At 29.3% G+C, this 11,176-nt stretch overlaps 1 protein-coding gene across 4 annotated transcripts in view; it reads left to right on the top strand.

The window, feature by feature from the left end:
* Positions 1-3,258: 3,258 nt before the first annotated feature.
* The window catches only part of LOC126738167 (zinc transporter 1), a 43,308-nt gene continuing 35,390 nt past the window's right edge, over positions 3,259-11,176 (top strand). The window contains exons 1-2 of one of the 4 annotated variants that reach the window (XM_050443362.1): positions 5,483-5,611; positions 5,868-6,056. The gene's annotated coding sequence lies outside the window, so the exon portion shown is untranslated. Of the gene's footprint in view, positions 3,567-5,471; positions 5,612-5,867; positions 6,057-11,176 lie in introns of those variants that run through there. The other 3 variants (XM_050443363.1, XM_050443361.1, XM_050443364.1) reach the window with 3 other exon arrangements.

Genomic DNA, 11,176 nt, shown 5'->3' with positions numbered 1-11,176 from the left:
TAAAAATTACTAAATAAGAGACAATTTTCTTAAAATAATTACCTATTATTTTCCTTTTAGACGATGCTTGTGCATCTAAGACAGAATGACAGAGATAACTAAAAATAAATCAATTCTAAAAAAGTTGTGTTTTTCTGGTTGTGCTGTGTATTTTGAATTTTTTCACATTCAGAATGGTAGCACAGAGAAATTACGCCAATTTTGAAAACTGTGATATAAGATGTAATAAAACTTGCCTTTAGGCGTCAGACTTATATTTTAACAGATATCTTCGTTTTTTTATCTATTATATACCTACTTATTAACGGGTTGCAACACCTCTTGTAGTTATCCCGAGAGAAGACATCTTTTCCCGACAGGGTTTGAAAACTAACAGAAAATTAAATTAATGGCGTCTTTTCGCAACCAAAACTAAAAAACTGTCAAAAAGAGAGTCAGTTGGATAAAATTAGTGTTTTGGCATGGGTGAAAGAGTATACATGAAATATGGAGCCTTGGAAAATATTTGACCACGAAGGTTATGAGGAAAGAAGGCAAATCGTTATGTCCAAATTGGAAGTTGCTAGAGGAAATTAATGCTAGTGTGTCATGAGGACATCTTAAAGTCACGAAGATCCTGCGAAAAGTAATAGAAAGTTTTACTGGGTGAACAGGAAGGCATACGTAAGGGACTGGTGCAGGAATTGCGTTGTAAATGGCAACTAAATGAGCCGCATGCGACAGTACAACGTATGAAATCCCATTGAAAAGATTGCTATTGACGTCGGCCCATTTCCCGAATCAGAAGCAGAGAAGAGTACATCGCGGTCGTGATCGACTATTTCAGTAAAGGGGTTCAGGCGTACCAAACATGGAAGAGTACTATCGCCGACGCTTGAAGAACAAAGAAATGGAACTAGCGATTTGGTGTACCTTTGGAGTTACATTCAAACCAATGACAAAATTTTAAATCCAGTTTATTTCAAAAACCTAGAGTCGGGTAAGCACTCAAGATAACCTGTGAGGAAACTGAATAAAGCTTTTTATCTGGTTACTAAAGGGGGGTCTGATAGGCGTCTGATATGACGCTATTCTATAAGGAACTTAGTGATGCTTGTGTTCTCTAAAGGGAAAAATGCTTGCCGAGGATTTGCGAAGCTTAGCAATTCCCTCGCATGCAGACCCGATAACGTGGACTGGAGATAATTTACCTTTATCAGTTTTACGTTTGTATAATGTAAACAGAAAGCCACTTCCTATGATCTTTGTTGTTCGGCACAGAGAAGAAAAGCTGATCTTCTTGACTTGTTTTTCTTCGAAAACACTCTCTCGACACAAATTCATGTACGTACTGCATGGACTCTGCTCTGACCATCTCGTAAAAAACTGGCTTCCCCTCGTCCCAGAGTCTTCAACAAGCTCTTTCATCAGCTAAGAAAGAGCTCCCTCAAAACTTCAATAAAACCTCTATTCCAGAAGATATAAGAGAGGATATAAGACACCGAAACAGTCTTAGAAAACACCCCACGATAACAGGCGATCCATTTGTAAAATAGCAGTTTTATCATGCCAATCATGGCATGCTTTTCTGCCTAGCTCGGAACTTAATTAAAGAGGGTAGAAAACCCTTTCCCTTTTTCAACTACACCAATTTAAAGATTTCCGTCCCCCAACAAAAGGTTGAGGTCTTTGCAAACTCGTTTGAAGATCAGTTCTCCTCAAGCCCCCCCAAAAACCCAGCAATAGCCGGCAGTATCACAATATCAGTCCGAACAGCCTTCCAAACCCCAACCATAGATCCTATAGCCCAAATAACCCCAGCCGAAAGTTGCTAAATAATAAAAGCCACCAGTAATAAAGCTCTCGGCGCGAATTGTATAAATAACTCTGCTTTAAAACATCTTGTTGACATTCAGGTCATTAATCTCACCGACATATTCAACGATACATTTTGTTTTTCGTACTTTCTTAATCAATGAAATTCCGCCGATATCATACTCATCCCTAAAAAAAGACAATCAGCGACAAATCCCTCATGTTACAGTCCAATTAGTCTTCTTTCAGCGGTGGGAAACATCACTGTAAAAAAAGTATTACTCCTCGTTCTCCAATAGACACGAAATAATCCCCGATGTTCTGTTTGGTTTTAGAATCAAACACTCCACCACCCGTCTATTCATACCACCTGGCTCGCCTTCCACATTCTCTCCGGAGCTAATCTTGAAATGAACACCTAGGCTATATTTCTCGACGTAAGCAAGGCTTTCGATAAGAAATAGCACGACGGTTTATTACATAAACAAGTCGTTGCTCGTTTTCCCGATTGTAAAACTTGTCCACCCTTTTCTGAACAATCGATATTTCGCATCAGCGCAGAAGGATATGCATTCACCTACCGCCCTATAAAAAAAAGAATTCCTTAAGTTTCTTTCTATCCTCCCTTTTATTTAATATTTTTATGCGCGATTTACCAAGTCTATAATATTTGTTACAGTTTCAAGTTAACAAGTTTCAATAAATATTTCTGAAAAAGCACATAGATTATCAATAGAACATGGAACAATCTGTGTAAGAAAAATGAAGATAATTAAATTAAAGCAAATTAATATTAAATACTTCATGTCCGATAAGTTCCAAAGACATCTAAAACTAACCCAAAAAACCCATCTCTATTTTTTCTTGGTTGTAAAATATATTTTAAAACCGATCGTCAAATAAATTCCTCATTTTATAGATAATACACTTTTCTGTACCATACATGCCAATAAAACTTTTACACTTACGTAGAATACATTTCGTGTTTTGTATTGAAGTATTATTTTTTATAATATAAAATCATGGAACATTTCGATTTTAAATAACTTGATAAATGTTAAATCTTTTGTTTTAATTTTTTTTAATTATGAACCATTCTAATATAAGGTTATGTTATTATAATACCTACCATTAAAAAAAAATGCGCCGTCCAAAAACCTTAATCTAATTTTCAAAGTTGAGGCGGTAATAAAAATATAATTTTGATCCAGGGGCTTTTTTTCGACATAACAAATCATCAAATATGTTCTATAAATATTTGTAAGGTCACCTAATTTCTTTATAGAAATATTGGAAATAATTCTTTTATTTTTAACTCCTTGACAAGCCAAATAATATATATTGGGTACTAAAGCACCATATGAGCCAAGAACGCGGTGCCATAACGATAAGCATTGAATCGAAAACAGAAAAGAGTGGTAAATCCGTGTAAACAAAACCAGTGCAATGGCTTACAAACAATTTTAGTACCCAAAAGCTTTTGGTGAACGAAAGATGCGCTCGCGATTCGTGCTAGTAGTCTGACGACCATGTCCTTACGTATGTTATTCTTCTGTGTGTTTTTTATAAATAAAATTACGTTTGGCTACCAGTTTTAGATATTCTTGAAAAAGAATATTTCTATTAAATTAAATCATATTTTCTTTTCGATAGATACGTTTAATAGGTATATTATATTAAACGAATCCTTGTTGTGGTGTTTATCTACTAACTCGCGCTAATTTGTGTCACTTTTTAAAAAGCATCAAAAACCAATTTTGGATCTACTAAAAGTAAGTATTTCTGTCTTAAGTACATACGGTTTAATAAACAAATAATCCAGTGTGACTTATTATGCGGTTTTTTCGTTAAATTTCGACCAAAATTTCAATTAAATCTAATTTACATATTTTTAATGTACCATTTGGGAAAAATTCAAATATACATTTTATTAAATTTTGGTACACAAAAACTTTCTTTGACATATTTATTTATGAGTCATTGTTTACCCTGCATTATCCCACACTAAACCTACAGTCAGATATAGTATATCTTGAGTTTGATATACATTTATTAAATTTAACTCTTTATTTTCCCTTTCCATATATAAGCCCTAGTTATTTATCATCGGTCATAAATCATCCATTATATTATAAGAATAAAAGCTTTATTTGGTTTAAAAAATCACTGTTGCTTTGTTTAATCGTCGCTTTCGTTGTATGTTCGTAATAAATATCTAGCAATTAGACTTAAAAAATTAATTTGTAAATTTTATTTTTTGAGGTATGTACTTTTAATCATAGATCATTAACTCCACGATATAGAATTGTAGTATATAGAGGATTGCTTTATATACACTGCATATATTGTATGTAAATACGTTTGGAAGCAATATATAACACACCAAAAAATCTTAAAGATTAATTATTTACAGAATAATTAAAACCAGTATCAATCTAATTCATAATACGAAGTTCAAGGCTACAAAAGACTTTATACAACTTTTTAAAATTCTTTATGTACCTATAACTTTCTGCCTTTTAAATTCAAAACAATAAAAAATAAGTCTTAATTCTGAAAAGAATGTAATAAATATGTATATTCACAATCATTATCAGTTTTTTACCTCGTTATTTTAATGATCTAAAAAATTGTACAAAATAATTGTTGACATAATCTTATTATTTAAGTGTTCAATATGGGTTTAAAATATAGATATATTGTTGATATTAAAACAATTGTTTAACTTATGATCTTATTTTAATAAATGTGGTAGGGTTTTAGCGTGCACCGATACCACCAAATAAATTAAAAAAATATAATTAAGGGGCAGAACATATTTTAAAAGTATGGAAAATATATAATTATTAAAATAATAAGAACTTCATAGCTACCGGTAACTAAACTGTTAAAGGCGCCCTGCCTAAAACTCATTACTATGCAAGCATTTCAAACAAGCCATTTTTAGAACTACTTAGTTGTTTGTACTCTGTAAATTGTAATATTATCACATTTTAAGATTAAAAATATATTATTTTAAATAGAAAAGTTATGTTTGTTTGATATTGTACATCAGAAAGAAAGTACTTAAGTATTATAAGTTGATGATGTAATCTACCTCATTGGTAATTTTAAGCACTATACATAAGCCGTTTTCGATAGTTGTCACATATATATTTAATTTAAGTAGATAGTATGTAATTGTGCCACTATCTACTGCAATAAAAAAAGTACTTCATAGAAATTTAATCACAAATGCTAATTAATTTAATAATTTTCAATTCTCTATAATATACAATATTGCGATAGGCGTATATCATCTCATCGAAAATTCATAATTGTCAATAATACAATATAAATTTAAAAAACGGAAATAAAATCATCTAATAAATAATTTATATATTATAATAAAAATAATCATGCATTAAAATTACCTAAACAGAACATATCAAAACAAAATATTTTTACATTAAAAATTGAAAAGCAAATCTTGAATATAATACACGTTTAAAAAAAATATAGATTCTGTCTCACTACGTGAGTAAAAATAGATTATCAGATAACTCTTTAGTTACGCCTTTGCGTATTTGTACATCTATACAATATAATTTACCTAACCTAAAATATTATTATTTTTATCTCTATTGACTTGTGTTATCTATCTTATTTAATAAGCAATTAAGTTATTTGGGTTGAAAAAATCTCGAGACTCGTAACAATGATTTTTATTTACTAAGATCGAATAATGTTTTTTGATGAGAGGTCTGATGAGTTGTAAACGTGCATATAGTGATACAAGAATAAATATTTTTAGAACAAGTTTTATAAATTAAATCGGGTAAGGGAAACATTAAAATATTGTATAGGTAAATAGCAAAAGTATTAAAAAAAACTTTCAGTTAATAGTTAATTTCTAAGCTGTAGGTTTTGTTTAAATTTTTGCATATTTTTTTTATTAACGTCATAAAAAACGTTTTAATAGGAATATATATTGTCAAAACTTGCCATTGCAATTCTTTAATATTTATTATTGTTATATGTTATAATACGTATATAAAATTCAAGCAATGAATATATTATATTATACATATTAGTGTTTTAGAAGCAGGAAAGAAACTTTTTGTTTAAAAGAGAGACGCATCTTTTTTTGTTTATTTCTATACTTTTATACAATCAATTAGTTGATGAATCCTGTTAATGTTACCTGAATCTTGTGGATTTACCAGTTTCTCAAACTGTTCTGCTTTTCTTCGTTAACCCTGCCGAAAATCTTTTTCAAAACCGTAAGTAATTATATTCTTATTTTATACTTTATGTTAATATTTCAGCCAATATACTCTAACAAGAGAGAGTTCAAGTTTGCAATTTCCATTTTCTTCGAAAATAATTTGATTAATTGTTTTTTTAACGTGCGAAAAATGTTGAATATTTTCATTTAGAACTAAAGTACTAAGCTAATTCTTTGTTAGCTTCTTGTTTTACCCAATTATACTTTCTCTTGCTATACTTTATACTACCTTTCTAAACAAATTTAAAAAAGAATATGAATGTGCAAGGTACTTTACTAATGTACAAGGCAAGTATATAATAGGTAATTTTATAAGAAATCTATGTGGAAATTTGACAAATATCCGATAAAATATATAAATAAGTAAATATGAAGATCTGAAAGAAAAGAAGACAATTTTTTTTTTGGTGACAGAATATTGACATCAACTTAATTGAAATAAAACAATGTATTTAAAATGTTTCTTTGATCTTTTTTAAATCTTTGAATTTCGTAAATCAAATTTCAATTACTCATCTAGGTGTATCCAAAAATCTCATCCATTATTCTCTAAGAGACCAACATACAAAATTAACGAAAAACAAAGAAAAACACAATATTGGTTTATTTATGTACTGTGAAGTGTGTGGATGGCTTCTAAAGGCCTGATGATGTTCTAACTAGAGCGAAACACGTGTAGCCCGTTTAATTACATGTTGTGAGACCGTGACTTTGTGTTTTTCTTTGTTTTTCGTTAATCTAGGTATATGTTGTGTATCGGTTTTATCACATTTTGCACTATATTAATAGAAATTCAATAGAAATATTGTAATTCAATTTTTGTCAATAATAAATAAAATGTAAGTATATCGTTGTCTAAAACCCAAGGACTACTTGTAATGGCCAATAGTAAGATTGGCACTTACAAAATGACAACGATATGTGTATATTTTTGTATATTTATGCATTCTTGGCGTAAATCAGCGGCAGTTTATGAAAGTGGTTAAGGTGCTAGTTTAATATTGCAAAAACGTTAAAATCTCTCTAATAACGTCACACAATTTAAACCCCTCCCACAAACATTAAATTCATAAATATTAAATCATATTTGTAAGATCATTTTATATATTGGAGGCTACTTTAATATAATTTTAGCTTTTAAGATCGTACCATACGCGCAGGCTCTAGTCTTGCATACGGTGCACTTCTGAGTTTTATAATTTATTATAAATTTATTTCCTCTTATCATAACTTATGGAGGATATTTGCAGATATATACGTATACGCGCAGAAAGTACCTTTTTTCTGTATTAAAAGCGGGTAATATTTTTGATGGCAATCTCGAACAACTTCTTATAAACCCATTTTTTCAAACATTAAAATTTTAACTTTGCCATCGATACTAAATACTAAACCAGACGTTGTGTTACAAATTTTAGACCGAAGGTGTTTAATATTAAAGCTTTCTGCAAATCATAATATTAATTTATTTATGAAATTGTAAAACAATTTTTTTATCAGTAACTGCTTTTAGAGCATATAATTTCCTGATTCGAGTTTATACATCACCATCAGGCACAATTTAATAAGTATCAAACCTTTTATGCTTATTATTATTCTAGTCCCTGTAAGACTAGTCTTTAATATCTTAAGGAACCTTTTTATTTTTGTTTTACTAAAATTTTGTATTTATCCATGTGTCATTCGGAAAAAATAAAGATTAAAAAAAATATTTCACGAATTAGCACTTACTTTTTCATCAAGTACAAGTTCTTTAGTGTTATGTTTTAGATTCAACAATTATCCAAAATCCAATATAAAAAAAATGGTCAAAGAATGGTCCGAAGAAGGATTATGTTATGCTTTTTCGAAGAGAATTTATTAGAAACCTTAAATATCATTTTCTTTCTGCTTTCTACTGGTTTTAATTCTGATCTATTTTAAGTGCCAGCCCCGGTGCCACGGTTGGCTAACTATCTGCCGTTTGGTCTCAGGTATGAATGCTTATTTGAGCATAGTTATTTATGTATGACTTTATAAACACAGACATAAATAAATAGACAAAATTTTCAATTTATTGGTCTCGATATAAAATAAACAAACAGAGCTGGAAGAATACTCCTGACCCCAGACCACGTTAAACTATAGATCTAAAGAAACAACAAACTTCAAACAGTAGTAATAAAAATTTAAATGCAATTAATATATGAATTTTATCTAATGCCATAGAACTATAAGTCATAGAATTATTTTAATGAGTTAAATTTAAATATTATTAATTTTTAATGATTTTTATTTTATTATGTAAATATATTTTTCTACGTCGGTTTCAACTTCATAAAATTTACAGAGTCGACAAGCATTCTCATTTAAGCATTTTTCAATATGATGGTTAGGGGCCAAAGAAATACATTAGGCCAAGAACTTTTGATGACAAATATTTTCTCATATAAAATTTCGCATAAATCGTGGGTGATAAATTTTAATATAAATGTGAATACTCATATACCTAATAAATTATTTTCACTGAATATTGTCCTTATCTTCTTTGCAAGTTAACTTGTTTCAACATAGTTTGCTTAAGTTTATATGAGTTGCAAACAAGTGATTTTTAATCAATATATTTTGAAGGTACGCTAAACTAAAGATCAGCGTCGATAAAATAATTATCAATATTAAAAGAACTAAATTGGTTAAACAATGCCAAGGATAGAAGAAAAACAATAAAATTATGCAAATAAATTGACCTTAAGTCTACGTTAAGAAATGCTATCATCAGATATTACTGTCGTCGTTAATATTAATAAATCGATTATTATTCTTTATTCAATATATCCTTATTATGATTTTTTAAGGGGACAATCGATAAAAATCGATTATATGGCTTTGTTATTTATACTTATGCTAATTAATGTATTTCATGGTGAAGTTTTAAATACACAAATAAAGACTTACGTCCTGTAAATTTCTGTTGTTTGTTCCATTCTACGTTTATTACAACTCATAATATTTATTGGTAATTCCAAATAATTTCAATTTTTAAAATCACTTTCATTTTTTAAATGGTATTAAAATTAAGCTAAACGACCTGAAATACGCAATTGACATCAGGCAATTAACGAAATTACTCGAAATGATAACCTACTTTGAATTGATGTGATTACCGAAAGGCACAGATAACTCGTACAACTCTAGAAAATTACAAAACTGTTGGTGATATAACAATTCTTCGGTTTTCTGTGATGTAAGTTTGTAATCATTATGTGGTTTTATTTCGATTAATAGCTGTAAATAGTTTTATAGATCTTTTTTTATAGAAAATATTTAAATATATAGAATATATTTTGGATATGATCAGACCATAACATACACAAAACACCTACATATCTTATGTTAGGTGTTTTGTGTATGTTATGATCTGATGATGCTCTAATCGGGCGAAACATGTAACCTTTGTTGTTTTAATTAATGTTTCTGTAATGCTGTAGATTGTGTAATTTTGCCTTTTATAAAAAAATATTTTGGATATCCTGGGTGCAGGAGTATATTTTGAAACAAGACTCATAAGCTATATTATATTAACGGGATAACATACCGCATACCTGGTCTCAGACTTTTTTCAGAAGTAATGCCCATAAAATATGTAGACCCTTCTTACTACTTGTTTGGAGAATGTTTCAATTAGACTTTGCATTGTTTTTTTGGAAAAATTTTAAGAAAATATAAGAAACACAACTCAATTAAAACACAAAAGTAAAAAACAAACTACTAATTTAAATTTATAAAGAAAACTGGTTATAGTTTTTTTTATAGAATACATATATTTGCATATCTATATGCAAACTAATGAATATCAAGTATCTGCATTAATTTATGGAAAAATAATCATTGACTTACAAAAAAAATATTTTAAAATAGTATTATTTACGGCATCAATATAATTTAACCTTTAAAATAAATATCTAATAATTAAAAAAAAATCGATTCAACGAAAACTAAAACTGGAAGATTTGTTATAAAAAATATACACTAAGCTACCCATAGATTTTAGGGTTAAAAGTACTGCCAAAAGACAGAAAACCACTAGTATTAGTAAAAAACTTATTTATACAACGTGCCAAAATAAGGAGGGCCAGTACAGGGAACTCCGTAACCCTGACAGATAGAAAGTTGGTTAAATGGGAAGAAATTAGATGCTTTCGATGCTCAATAACATGCCGCTTTGAAATCTAAAAAATGTCGAGTAATTCCGGACATCTGACAAAAAACAAATTTTTCGAAAAAAATTTAATATTTTCCGCTGAGTTGATTACAAAAGATTTTTGAAAATAAATGACACTTCTTAAGAAGCCATTGCTAAATTTTATATCTGACGTATCGTCTTCAGGCCACCGTCATCAACTTTTTTTTTTTTAATTTTAAAAGTAATTTGGTATTTTTTAGTTCGTAGTAACAAAAATAAAATCCCTTTTTTTGTTCATGTGAATCGATTCATAAAAAAAGTTAATGTTATACACTTGCATAAATAACTATTTAAAAGGCCTAATAATGGGATACAAAAAATATACACGGTGTTTTTTTAATATTACGACAAAATTTTGAGGCTCCTTGGACAAAATCAAGCAAAAAAGTTCCTATGAACATATGTCGTAAATGTCTTATACTACAGGGTAGTGTAAAATCTAATAAGCTAAGTTCTTCTTCTTCTTCCTCAAATACAATGGACTCGCGTCGTATTTCGACGGCCGCCCAATATTTTTGTTTATGGACCTACAGTTTAACGTGGTTTAAAAAACAACCATGCCCATGCCGGGATTCGAACCCGAGACCACACGATTGCTACTGGAGTCAATAAGCTAAGTTAATAAAACTTATATTTTTCGATAAATTTGATACCTCTGTAGATTTTTTTCTGGAAATTGATACGTACTTTCTTAGCATTCATAGCGTTTTTCCTATACACAATTAAAATTTTTATATTTTCCTTTGGCGTTCATGCGGACTTTTATATTTTTTGGAGTGAATATTTTTTTAAAGGAAAAGTGTACGCCACTGGTTTTTCTTGTAATAAAAAATATTTTTGAATTTCTTATTTCTTTAAGAACACATTTTCTGTTGGCCTCTGGGTAATTTTTT

This window comes from Anthonomus grandis, chromosome 7, assembly GCF_022605725.1.
Source record: "Anthonomus grandis grandis chromosome 7, icAntGran1.3, whole genome shotgun sequence".
NCBI lineage: Eukaryota > Metazoa > Arthropoda > Insecta > Coleoptera > Curculionidae > Anthonomus > Anthonomus grandis.
This window is presented reverse-complemented; position numbering and strand designations above follow the sequence as displayed.